Source organism: Spermophilus citellus (assembly GCF_964194105.1).
Source record: "Spermophilus citellus genome assembly, chromosome: 16".
NCBI classification, from domain to species: Eukaryota; Metazoa; Chordata; class Mammalia; order Rodentia; family Sciuridae; genus Spermophilus; species Spermophilus citellus.
Window position 1 is genome coordinate 65,266,705 of NC_138196.1, and position 14,294 is coordinate 65,280,998.

The 14,294-nt window shown below is 36.6% G+C and overlaps 1 protein-coding gene across 3 annotated transcripts in view; it reads right to left on the minus strand.

Moving 5' to 3' along the window:
* CLCN3 (chloride voltage-gated channel 3) overlaps positions 1-13,625 on the minus strand; it is an 89,532-nt gene extending 75,907 nt beyond the window's left edge. For 2 of the 3 annotated variants that reach the window (XM_081269801.1, XM_081269798.1), the window contains exon 1: positions 13,087-13,625. The gene's annotated coding sequence lies outside the window, so the exon portion shown is untranslated. Of the gene's footprint in view, positions 1-8,573; positions 8,695-13,086 lie in introns of all 3 variants that reach the window. The other variant, XM_081269799.1, reaches the window with a different exon arrangement.
* Positions 13,626-14,294: the final 669 nt, after the last annotated feature.

Here is a 14,294-nt window from a genome sequence, read left to right on the forward strand (position 1 = left end):
TCTGGAGTCTCAAGGAAGACATGAGACAGCAAAATCAGACAATGAAAGATCACATTGACAAGGAACTACAGAAACAAATCCAGGAAGTAAAAGATCAATTTCACAGGGAGTTAGAAGTAATAAAAAACAAACAAATAGAAATCCTAGAAATGCAGGAAGCAATAAACCAACTTAAAACCTCAATTGACAATACTACCAGCAGAATAGATCACTTAGAAGATAGAACATCAGACAATGAAGACAAAGTATTTCAACTTGAAAAGAACATAGACAGCTCAGCAAGACTGCTAAGAAACCATGAACAGAACATTCAAGAATTATGGGATAACATTAAAAGACCAAACTTAAGAGTCATTGGGATACAGGAAGGCACAGAGCTCCAAACCAAAGGAATAAACAATCTATTCAATGAAATAATACGAGAAAACTTCCCAGACTTGAAGAATGAAACAGAATCCCATATCCTAGAAGCCTACAGGAGGCCGAAAGTGCAAAATCATTAGAGATCCACACCTAGACACATTATAATGAAGATGCCCAACATACAGAATAAGGAGAGAATTTTAAAAGCTACAAGAGAAAGAAAGCAGATTACATTTAGGGGCAAACCAATCAGGATAACAGCTGATCTCTCAACACAGACTCTGAAAGCTAAAAGATCCTGGAATAACATTTTTCAAACACTGAAAGAAAATGGGTTCCAACCAAGAATCGTGTATCCGGCGAAATTAAGCTTCAGGATGGAAGATGAAATTAAAACCTTTCACGATAAACAAAAGTTAAAAGAATTCGCAGCTAGAAAACCATCTCTTCAAAAAATCCTTGGCAAAACATTACAGGAAGAGGAAACTGAAAATAACATTGAAAACCATCAGTGGGAGGTAGGACAGTAAAGGGGGGAAAGTAATCAAAGAGGAAAACTAATCAGATTTAGTAACATAAATAAACAAATATGACTGGAGGAACAAACCAAATCTCAATAATAACCCTAAATGTTAATGGCTTAAACTCACCAATTAAGAGACACAGGCTAGTCGAATGGATCACAAAACAAGATCCAACAATATGTTGCTTACAGGAGACGCATTTGATAGGAAAAGATATACATAGACTGAAGGTGAAAGGCTGGGAAAAATCATTCCACTCATATGGACTGCGGAAACAAGCAGGAGTGTCCATACTCATATCAAACAAAATAGATTTCAAGCCAAAGTTAATCAAAAAGGATAAAAAGGGACACTGCATACTGCTCAAGGGAACCATACACCAACAAGACATAACAATCATAAATATATATGCCCCAAACAATGGTGCAGCTACGTTCATCAAGCAAACTCTTCTCAAGTACAAGAGTCTAATAGACCACCATACAACAATCATGGGAGACTTCAACACACCTCTCTCACCACTGGACAGATCTTCCAAACAAAAGTTAAATAAGGAAGCTATAGAACTCAACAACACAATTAACAACCTAGACTTAATTGACATATATAGAATATACCACTCAACATCAAGTAGTTACACTTTTTTCTCAGCAGCACATGGATCCTTCACAAAAATAGATCATATATTATGTCACAGGGCAACTCTTAGACAATATAAAGGAGTAGAAATAATACCGTGCATCTTATCTGATCATAATGGAATGAAACTGAAAATCAACGATAAAAGAAGGAAGGAAAAATCATGCATCACTTGGAGAATGAACAATAGGTTACTGAATGATCAATGGGTTATAGAAGACATTAAGGAGGAAATTAAAAACTTCTTAGAGTTAAATGAAATCACAGACACAACATATCGGAATCTATGGGACACATTGAAAGCAGTTTTAAGAGGAAAATTCATTGCTTGGAGCGCATTCCTTAAAAAAAGAAAAAACCAACAAATAAACGATCTCATATATCATCTCAAAATCCTAGAAAAAGAAGAGCAAAACAACAGCAAAAGAAGTAGAAGGCAAGAAATAATTAAAATCAGAGCTGAAATTAATGAAATCGAAACAAAAGAAACAATTGAAAAAATTGACAAAACCAAAAGTTGGTTCTTTGAAAAAATAAATAAAATTGACAGACCCTTAGCCATGCTAACGAAGAGAAGAAGAGAGAAAACGCAAATTACTAGCATACGGGATGAAAAAGGCAATATCACAACAGACACTTCAGAAATACAGAAGATAATCAGAAATTACTTTGAATCCTTATACTCCAATAAAATAGAAGATAGTGAAGATATCGATAAATTTCTTAAGTCATATGATCTGCCCAGATTGAGTCAGGAAGATACAGACAGCCTAAACAGACCAATAACAATAGAGGAAATAGAAGAAACCATCAAAAGACTATCAACTAAGAAAAGCCCAGGACCGGATGGGTATACAGCTGAGTTTTACAAAGCCTTTAAAGAGGAACTAACACCAATACTTTTCAAGCTATTTCAGGAAATAGAAAAAGAGGGAGAACTTCCAAAGACATTCTACGAGGCCAACATCACCCTGATACCTAAACCAGACAGAGACACTTCAAAGAAAGAAAACTACAGACCAATATCTCTAATGAACCTAGATGCAAAAATCCTCAATAAAATTCTGGCGAATCGGACTCAAAATCATATCAAAAAAATTATACACCATGATCAAGTAAGATTCATCCCTGGGATGCAAGGCTGGTTCAATATACGGAAATCAATAAATGTTATTCACCACATCAATAGACTTAAAAATAAGAACCATATGATCATCTCGATAGATGCAGAAAAAGCATTCGACAAAGTACAGCATCCCTTTATGTTCAAAACTCTAGAAAAATTAGGGATAACAGGATCATACCTCAACATTGTAAAAGCAATCTATGATAAGCCACAGGCCAGCATCATTCTGAATGGAGAAAAATTGAAGGCATTCCCTCTAAGATCTGGTACAAGACAGGGATGCCCTCTCTCACCACTTCTGTTCAACATAGTCCTCGAAACACTGGCCAGAGCAATTAGACGAAAGAAATTAAAGGCATAAAAATAGGAAAAGAAGAACTTAAATTATCACTATTTGCAGACGATATGATTCTATACCTAACAGACCCAAAAGGGTCTATAAAGAAACTATTAGAGTTAATAAATGAATTCAGCAAAGTGGCGGGATATAAAATCAACACGCATAAATCAAATGCATTCCTGTATATCAGCGACAAATCCTCTGAAACGGAAATGAGGACAACTACTCCATTCACAATATCCCCCCAAAAAATAAAATACTTGGGAATCAACCTAAAAAAAGAGGTGAAAGACCTATACAATGAAAACTACAGAACCCTAAAGAGAGATATAGAAGAAGACCTCAGAAGTTGGAAAAATATACCCTGTTCATGGATAGGCAGAACTAACATCATCAAAATGGCGATATTACCAAAAGTTCTCTATAAGTTCAATGCTATCCCAATCAAAATCCCAACAGCATTTCTTGTAGAAATAGATAAAACAATCAGGAAATTCATATGGAATAATAAAAGACCCAGAATAGCAAAAACAATGCTAAGCAGGAAGTGTGAATCAGGCGGTATAGCGATACCAGACTTCAAACTATACTACAGAGCAATAGTAACAAAAACAGCATGGTACTGGTACCAAAACAGGCGAGTGGACCAATGGTACAGAATAGAAGACACAGTAACCAATCCACAAAAATACAACTATCTTATATTTGATAAAGGGACTAAAAGCATGCAATGGAGGAAGGATAGCATCTTCAACAAATGGTGCTGGGAAAACTGGAAATCCATTTGCATCAAAATGAAACTGAATCCCTTTCTCTCACCATGCACAAAAGTTAACTCAAAATGGATCAAGGAGCTCGATATTAAATCAGAGACACGGTGTCTGATAGAAGAAAAAGTCGGCTATGATCTACATACTGTGGGGTCGGGCTCCAAATTCCTCAATAGGACACCCATAGCACAAGAGTTAACAACTAGAATCAACAAATGGGACTTACTCAAACTAAAAAGTTTTTTTCTCAACAAAAGAAACAATAAGAGAGATAAACAGGGAGCCTACATCCTGGGAACAAATCTTTACTCCACACACTTCAGATAGAGCCCTAATATCCAGAGTATACAAAGAACTCAAAAAATTAGATAATAAGATAACAAATAACCCAATCAACAAATGGGCCAAGGACCTGAACAGACACTTCTCAGAGGAGGACATACAATCAATTAACAAGTACATGAAAAAATGCTCAACATCGCTAGCAGTCAGAGAAATGCAAATCAAAACCACCCTAAGATACCATCTCACTCCAGTAAGATTGGCAGCCATTAAGAAGTCCAACAACAACAAGTGCTGGCGAGGATGCGGGGAAATGGGTACACTTGTTCATTGTTGGTGGGACTGCAAAATGGTGCAGCCAATTTGGAAAGCAGTATGGAGATTTCTTGGAAAGCTGGGAATGGAACCACTATTTGACCCAGCTATTCCCCTTCTCGGTCTATTCCCTAAAGACCTAACAAGAGCATGCTACAGGGACACTGCTACATCAATGTTCATAGCAGCACAATTCACGATAGCAAGATTGTGGAACCAACCTAGAAGCCCTTCAATAGATGAATGGATTAAAAAAATGTGGCATTTATACACAATGGAGTATTACTCTGCAATAAGAAATGACAAAATCATAGAATTTGGAGGGAAATGGATGGCATTAGAGCAGATTATGCTAAGCGAAGCTAGCCAATCCTTAAAAAACAAATGCCAAATGTCTTCTTTGATATAAGGGGAGTAACCAAGGACAGGGTAGAGATGAAGAGCTTGAGAAGAAGATTAACATTAAACAGGGATGATAGGCGGGAGGGAAAGGGAGAGAGAAGGGAAATTGCATAGAATTGGAAGGTGAGCCTCTGGGTTATACACAATTACATATAAGAGGAAAGGAGGGGTAGGAGAAAAATTATATAAGTGGGAGAAACGATTTATAGTAGAGGGGGTGGAGAGAGAGAAGGGGAGGGGAGGGGAGGGGAGGGGAGGGGGGATAGTGGAGAATGGGATAGACAGCAGAATACATCAGTCACTAGAAAGGCAATTTGTAAATCAATGGAAATGTAACTGATGTGACACAGCAATCTGTATTCGGGGTAAAAATGGGAGTTCATAACCCACTTGAATCAATCTGTGAAAAATGGTATATTAAGAACTATGTAATGTTTTGAACAACCAACAATAAAATAAAAAAAAAAATTAGCTAAGGGCTGGAGTTGTGGCTCAGCAATAGAGTGCTTGCCTAGCACGTTCGAGGCCCTGGGTTCAGCACCACATAAAAATAAATAAACAAAAAAATAAAGGTATTGTATACAAATAAAAATATATATATATTTTAAAAAATTAGCTAAGCATATTTGTGCGAGTTTCAGAGTTCTCTACTATCTCACTGATCTATGTGTCTATAGGTATACCCATAACACACAGTCTTAATAACTGAAGCTATATAAATCCTAAAATTGGGTAATAGATTTCTAACTTTTTTGCCTTTCCATGTAAATTTTAGAATAGTCTTGTATATATCAAACAAAAAATTTCATTGGCTCAATTAATATATATATATAGCATTAATGAACAAGTACATAATGAATAATACATCTCTGATGGTTGTACAATAACTCAAAATCAACAAGACCTAAACTGAATAAATATTTGCCCTAAACTTGCTTGTCCTCCTACTTTCCCTCTCTTAGTTTGCAGGATAACATTTATTTAGTAGCTAAAGCCAGCTTACAGAATTATTTATTAATTTTTCCCAACAAGTTACTGAGCACCTAATACATCCAGGAACGAAATCAGGTGCTGAGGTAATCAATAAGATACAGTTCCTATTCCCAAGTCACTGGGAAGTCAGATAACTACCCTATGGTATAACAAGCATCATGGAAAAGATATCTTATAACACTGAGAAGTAAGCATGCTAGCTGGGAAAGAGTGTGTGAATACTTTAACTAGGAAAATGTTTTATGCAGAGTACTGAAAGACTAGGATAGATTAACTATAAGGTGAAAACTCAACACAGGTCAACAACACAGAAGTATAATAATGAAGCCAGTTTGGGTTAAATTAAGAGGTAAGAGACTGGAGAGTAACTAGAGAGATAGACAGATGCCAGACCATGAAGGGAGGGGCTCATAATTTATGCTAAGAAACCTTCGTACTCATCTACACACATAGGAAACCATTACAAGTTTTAAAAAGAAAAACCACTGGGCTGGGGTGAGGCTCAAGAGGTAGCGCGCTTGCCTGGCATGCGTGGGGCGCTGGGTTCAATCCTCAACACCACATACAAATTAAAAAAAAAAAAGATGTTGTGTCCACCGAAAACTCAAAATTAAATATTAAAAAATTATCTCTCTTTTTTTTTAAAAAAAAGGAAAAACCACATGATCAGATATAAATTTTATCAAGTCAATACTAGCAGCAGTGTGGAAGACAAATTAGAAGGGCAAAAGATTGATGGCATACAGACAGGAATCAGATGAGAACAGACCTTCAAATAGCTCTAAACATGAGATAGGGTATAACTGAACTAAGCCAGCAATATAGAGAAGCAGAAAAAGTTTTAATATTTTAAGAGGAGTTGTTAAATAATAAAGAGTATGGAATGGTAAAGAAGAAGAAATCTAAGATATTGACTAAGTTTCTGACTTGAGTAACTAATTTTAAACCAGGTGACATAAATAAATTTCAGCCTTCTCTAAATCACAGGACTCAAGTCTACAGAGTTCTAACCAACTTTAGTATTATACAATCCAAGCTTTATTTTCTGCTTAAGGTCAGATTAAATGAAGTATGGTTACCTTCAGTACAACAATCTAGCTCCCAAACGGCAAATACTAAGTAGCATACCACCTGAATTTGGGTGGTGGGGGAAGCAGCGATAGGAAGATCCTAGAAACAGGTGTCTTAAGGGGCCCAAAACCTAAGATAATCACAGTTTTGTGGCTCCCCACAAAGTTCTGTCTCTCCCATGAAGTAGAATGGGCAGAGCTGAGGATCATGGCTAAGTACCAAAGGTATGTCTGTCAACTAAACAGAAAAGTAGGTCACAATCTGGGTGAAAGAATTAGTGAAAATCCTCAATGTCAGCAACTAGAAAGATGGAACAAAAATCTCAAGATCAGCGATGGGGCAGGAAGCTTTTATAAAAACCTTGATCAAGCCATTTGTATATAAGAAATATTCTCATTTTAAATTTTTAAAAACTCTGTGTGAGGCACTGGTCACACATTAAAGTGTGACAACTATTATGAATTTCAAAATAATCACTCGTTGGCTAATGTTTATAGAAGAGTTATCAAAGTAGCAGAAATTACAACAAACTAAAACACAATTTTTATCTTCTTAATAACTGTATTTTGTATTGGCCTTACAGCTTTCAGCACACTTCAGTGTAAACTACACTATATACTATCCTTGAGGGGGATGTTGCTATATTTTCCTATACATTAGTATACATTCCAATAATCAAAAGCAGTACATGGTAGATGTCACAGAAGACACAGAATTGTTATCAAACCCAGAAAACCAAATTTCATTGTGATTAATAATAAGAAACCTTTATTGGAAGAGACACACCTGAATCAGACCTTTAAAAGTAAGCAGGAATTTTATGGTGCAGAGATGAGAGAAATTATCTGAAACAAAATGAGTGACATGAGTCAAGTTACGGAGAAAGAAACAAAAACACTTGTAAATAAGTGAGTATGTTTACAGAGTACTAGTCCTATAAAAGGTTTCCTTACTCCCATCTAAAATTGTAATGGCTAAAAGCATAAGAAAAGTTCTTAAAGCCAGGTACCAGCACACTCCTGTAATCCCAGCTACCCAAGAGGCTGTGGCAGGAAGATTGCAGGTTCAAAGTCACACCACAAAAGGTATTCCTCACAATATATGTACTTTGGGAATGGAATGGTGGTCTTATACACAAGGTACTAAAGTTCATGTAGGGATGGAAAAAGGGGAAATCCTAGAAAAAGAAATCAAAGCTTAAGTATAATAGAATTAGAATGCCAGATTAAATGGAGGTAGAAGAGCTAAACAAAGGAATGATCCATAACTGGTTTCTCTGAAGAATTAAATGGCATTTGTGTAAGTAATGTACCAGCAAGTGGAGACTGAAGGCAGGTATACACTTAAGATGTTTCAGAACCATTCTAATAAAAAATAATAAATGAAGTGGGAGTGAACTCAGAGGTAGAATACCTTCCCAACATACAGGAGCCCCTGGGTTTGATCTCCAGAACCACAAAAATCATCATCATCAAGAATCTAAAGCCACAATGAAAACAGAAAAGAACTTATATTCAAGTGTCACAAAAATAAATAAATAAATAAAATCAGAAAATCTGGACTCAAATGGGAACTAGGGAGAGGTAGGCAGAATGGCTCACAAGTTTATGTTTTTCCTCTTTTTTTTTTGGGGGGGGGAGGGGATACTGGGGATTAAACTCAGGGCACTCAACCACTGAGCCACATATCCAGCCCTGGTTTGTATTTTTTTAAAAGACAGGGTCTCATTGAGTTGCTAAGCATCTCACCATTGCTGAGGCTGGCTTTGAACTCCAGATCCTTCTGACTAAGCCTCCAGAGCCGCTGGGATTACAGGCCTGCTCCACCATGACCAGCTCCTCTATTTTTAATGAAAAGACTTATGTCTTTCTAGAAATTGAAAAGTGAAAAGTATAAAGTAATTGGAGAAGAAAACAGAGAGAAAAGTTGGGGAACACACTGCATATGTGATGATCAGGATATCTGGATAGAAATATCTATTTAGTGGGCAGGTGAATCCACTGAATTCCCACTGGGAGTTTGTGCCATATTCTTTTTCCCATCTGATTTCATACTGAGGAAGAGATCTTTTCTTTTCTCCTTTACCTAACCAAGTAATTACAAAACAAAATGAGAAAGAAAGTAGTATATTAAAATCATGCAGAAACAGTTATTAACTAATACAAATTAATTATACACAGAACAATCATAACTTTATTTTAAAATCACTGTAAAATGAAAATTAATTATAAAATACACATATTTTGAACATCCCAGATAATTAATTTGAGATGTATAAGACTGATGAGACATTAAGGATAGTATTTATATAGTAAAAGAAACCATTTTTTAAGTATGTATATAGATCTAAAGAAATTTAATGCAATAGTTCAAATATCTCAGTGATGGTCTAATAATACAATTTTTTGAAGAAAATTCAGATCTAAAAACATCAGAAAAGACAGGTCATAAGGGCAACTACTATATCACAGAATTTAAGTATGATCATTGACCAGACTCAATTTAAAACAAACTTTCAAAGTACTAAAAGTAAAGTCAACATAGCTAATCCTTGCTACACTGATCTGATAATTGTTTTTATAATTTTTTTCTTGAGATATAATAGATCTTCCACTGCATTTATGTAGACAACAGAGATACTTGAAAGAATTCATTATATATTAGTGTCACTAATTTCTATCAGAAACATGATAAAGCCATGAATAGTCTCTCATTTTAGAAATAGAAAACAAAAAATAGAAAAACTGCGTTCTTTGTAGAAATATGTTTAAGCAAATTATCAAATTCATCTACATACATGAACCATGTAAAGCAACACAATAAAAGACACAAAATAAGACATTTAAAAAAAAAGGGTGGGATGTAAAAGAATAAGATACTGACGAAAGAGTAGAAATGTTTGTTAATTAAATTCATAGGGTATTAAAACAAAAAATACATTTTGATAAAATGTTAACAAGATATAAAATAATCAAACTGATTTTCCCCCAAAAATATTATTTGATATTTTATCCTTTGTGTTCCTTTAGTTAGGTATACTTCAAATTGTATCTTACATATTTTCTTCAAACATAAATGAACAACTTGTTAAATGAATTAGCTATCTAGAGAAAATCTCTTAAGACTTATAAAACCTTTTAAATTGACCAGACATGGTGGCATATACCTGTAATCCCAGCAACTTGGGAGGCTGAGACAGGAGAATTGCAAGTTCAAGGTCAGTCTCAGCAATTTAGCAAAACCCTAAGCAACTTAGCAAGACCCTGTTTCAAAATAAAAATAAAAAAGGCTGAGAATGTAGCTTGACAAAGTGTCCCTGAGTTCAAGCCCCCAGTACCAAAAAAAAGAAAAAAAAACTTTTAAATTAAATGCTATTATTCACAACAGCCAAGATATGGAAACAACCTGAGTGTCTAGCAACAGATGAATAAAACAGACACAGAAAAACAAATACTGCCTGATCTCACATGTGGACTCTAAGAGTTAAACTCAAAAGTACTGTAGAAAGGTGGTTACCAGAAGCTGAAGAAGTGTAGATAAGCAAAGGGGGAGAGGTTGTTCAAAGGATACAAAGTTTCAGTTAGACAAGAGGATAAGTTTTGGTGATCTATGTATCTCAAAATTGCTATTTTAAGTGTTCTCAGGGCCACACCCACACACGTAAATGACAAGCAGGTGAGGTGATGTTAGCTTGATCTTTCTACAACTGTATAGACTTATCAAAACATCACATTATATTCCATAAATACATACATATAATGATTTGTCAATTAAAAATACATAAAGAGAAACAAATTCAAGGAGGGGCAGTTAAATGCTTGATAATTTTAAAAGGGCAAAGGAAACACGAATATAAAGGTCAGATTAGAAAAAGGAAGAAATGTAAAACAATACTCCAATAAAAAGATGCTAGGGAAGACTGAGACTTTGAAAACTAGTTTTCATGACTTTTAAAAAAGAAGAAATTGTTCAACTATGAGGATAATGAGAAATATATTTACTTAACTTGGTTCCATTCAAAGTTGCTGATCAAATCTCTCCATATTTCATCAATGCAAGTGAAGCAGTGATGGTCATGCTATATTCACATTTAATAGAATATTTTTTTAAGAATCAAAATAATCATAGGTATAATGTTTATGTACAGATGTGAATGTGCACATTAAAAAATACAAAAAATGGGGGGGTCATTTTTTTTTCTTTTTTGTGGTACTGGGAGCTGAATCTAGGAACATTCTACCACTGAGCTACATCTTCAGACCTTTTTAATTTTTGAGACAGGGTTTATTAAGTTGCCCAGGCTGACCTGGAACTTAAGACCATACTGTTTGTTTCCTGAATAGCTAGGATTATAGGCATGCACCACCATACCCAGCTCACAAAAGAGTTTATTAAAGTAGTAGGTCAAACTCAAAAGGAAAGCAGAGTGTTTTTCTTTTAAAACCACTACAATGTCTTTTCCTTAATAAATAAAAATAAATGGCCCTATTCTGTCATGTCTCTCATTCTTCTTCTCTGAAATTTTGACCAGCAGAAACTGCAGTACAATGCAGTCATTCCTGCTGTAGAGTACAGTGAGTTCTGAAATCATACTGCTGAGCTTCAGTCTCAATCCTGATTTATTATTGTGGGGCCTTGGGCAAGTTAATTAAATCCTTGGTGCCTTAGTTTCCAACATCTGTAAAATGGGGATAGTGAAAAGCACCTACATCATTCTTGGCTTTGGTGTAAAAATTGAGATAACCCACAAAAACACTTAGAAAAGAGCATGAACCATAGAATGTGCTCAATTATTAATACTTATTATATTGTATTATATTATATATTTGAGATGCCTGCTGACAAGTCTGACTACAAACTAAGCTGGAGGTTCTACAAAGCAGTGATAGTTGCCAAACCCCACAGGATACTGCTTTGATATATGACCCACCACAGAGATCAAATCTGGCTTAGTGGTCTGAAAATTATTCCCAACATGTCACAACAGGAAATGGAAAGCCTATCACCAACATGACCTGGACAATTGCCAATTTTCTAACATAAACCCAAAACCTCAACAAATCTGTTCCCTTGAACTGTATGTATCCAAAATGAGTTAAATATTTATATTCCTAATGAGTTACATATGATTGACAACACACATTAAAGCACAATTTTCACATAAAGATAAATACAATACATTCATAGTGACCTCTTCAAATAATTTGACCCATAGTTCAAGTAAACAATCAGTCTTTTAGATAGGAAATAGGGAGGAAGAGGTGGAAGAAGAATGCAAACTTTAATAGATTCTGCCAACAGTAACTGTGTCTAATAACCAAAGGTCATATAAGTATATTCAATTTAAGAAAATACCTCTCTATAGGTCACACCCATGGTTTTTAAGCCATACTCCTATAATAGTAGCAGCAGTAGCACCTTTTAAGATGAAAGTCAACAAGACACACACAAGCATTTAAACTCCCATAAGTACTCTTGAACTAAACAAATACTATTATGTTGTAGTGACTTAAAAAGGCATGTAGAACTGACAGTTAAATTATTTCCATACTGACTTCATCATCTAGAAAATAAACTTCTAAATTAATTCTTTATGCATAAAAGGAAAAGCATTCGAGTCAACAAACAATTATATAAGCCACAATGATGCTGCAGGAACTGAGCTGCATGGCTCAAAAAGTTTGCTTGTAGAAGTGAACTTCTGAATCTCATATATGTGTTTATACATGGTCACTACTGCTTTATTTATAAACAGGAATTTCTTTTCAAAGGAAAACAAATGTCAGCCTTTGATATGCATCATGTATATGTAATTATTTTCTATGTGCTCCACAGTTTTAAAATGGCATACAAATAAAGAATACCACAGAACCACATGGCATTGGCTTCTGTGGTTCAACAAGTTTTAACATCAAAACACACACACACACATAAGTTTTTATATACACAAATAAATCTAAAATAGAAAAACTGAATATAATGCTTAAATTTGGGCAAATTTAGCGAAAGTAAAATCCACTAAGTTCAAAATTAATATTTTCTTGGGTCATACTTCCATTCTATTCAAGTTCTTCGACGTCCTGAAGAAAAAGGGTGAAATTTCAAGTATGAATGAGGGTACATCCGTAACCAGGATGAGTTTAACATCACTTAGGTATATCTGTTGTAAAATAAACCATCATGAGAGTCCTAGCCTCACAGTTGACCCCAAATCCGTGAACATGACAGCTAACGAATCTTCGTTGGTACAATTCAACTCACCTCGCAGCTCAGAGGCATAGCAAAATCGGTGGCTGTGTTTTGGGCTGCCTTTGGATTCTGCATCTGTTTCAAACCTAAAACCTAGCTACCCAGGGAGCTTCACCTGCAGAAACCCTGACACAACGAAATCGCTATCGCGATTTAAAAGGTACCTGGTGTTTTGTACTGAAGAGATTACGTAAATTTTGCCAGGTGGGACTTTTTTTTGTCCTCCTTCAAACACGGGAGCAGCATTAAGTTAAATCCTCTTGCTTTGCAAGGCCCTAGAGTCAACCTGCTTCTGTCCAAGATTAAAATTAAAACCTCCAACCACACTCCCCTCTTAAAAGACGAAAATTGAATCCATGCTCCAATCCAGGGGTAAAATAGAATAGCTTTCAAGCCACCACACCCTCCTTCCTCATCATCCAGCCCAATTCCAGGCCGCGGACGAACTAGGACTGTGAGAAAGGGGCTGCAGGTTCCGGACCGGACCGCCCCTGACCCACGGAAGGGGAAGAGAAGCCGCAAGAGTCCGGAGCCCGACAGGTACGTCCCCGGCGTCGACGCGTGACGTCACCGCGTTGACGTGACGGCCGTTCAGCGTCCAGCCGCCCCTACACCTCCTCCTCAGGCCACTCGCGGAGCCTCGTGGGCGCCTATTGGGCGGTGTGGGAACAGTGGGCGGGCTGGGGCTGGGTCGCGGGGAGGAGGAGGAGTGGGCGAGCTGGCTGCGAAGCCCTGGCTCAGCGATCACCTCACGTCACTCACGCATTCTTGCTTGCCCCTACGGTGACCTCGGTAAAGGACCGGAGGAGGCCTCCAGCGGGAGGCATTTTCAAAAGGCTGCCGATGCGCTTCACTGTGGTGTCATTGCAAACTCGCATTCCACTCCGGCGAGAGACCACAATGCCCGGGAGCAGCGCGTGGGACACCACAGAGCCCTGGGCGCAGCAGGGAAAAGCCAGAGCAGCCGTCAACGAGCTCTAGTTCTCAAACAGATCAAGAGATGTGGGCCTTGGAATTTAGACCTGTACCAAATATATGTGCCTCTAGGTCGCAGACGGAGTAATGCACCAGTGTCCTCTCGCCTTACATGTCGTCGTCGCTGATTATGCACCCAACATGCACGGGAGGAAAACTGATAACCTAAATTTAGCAATACGCACTTTCAAAACTAACGCTTGAAAATTATTGTGGAGAAATATATAATCTGAATTATTTCTGTT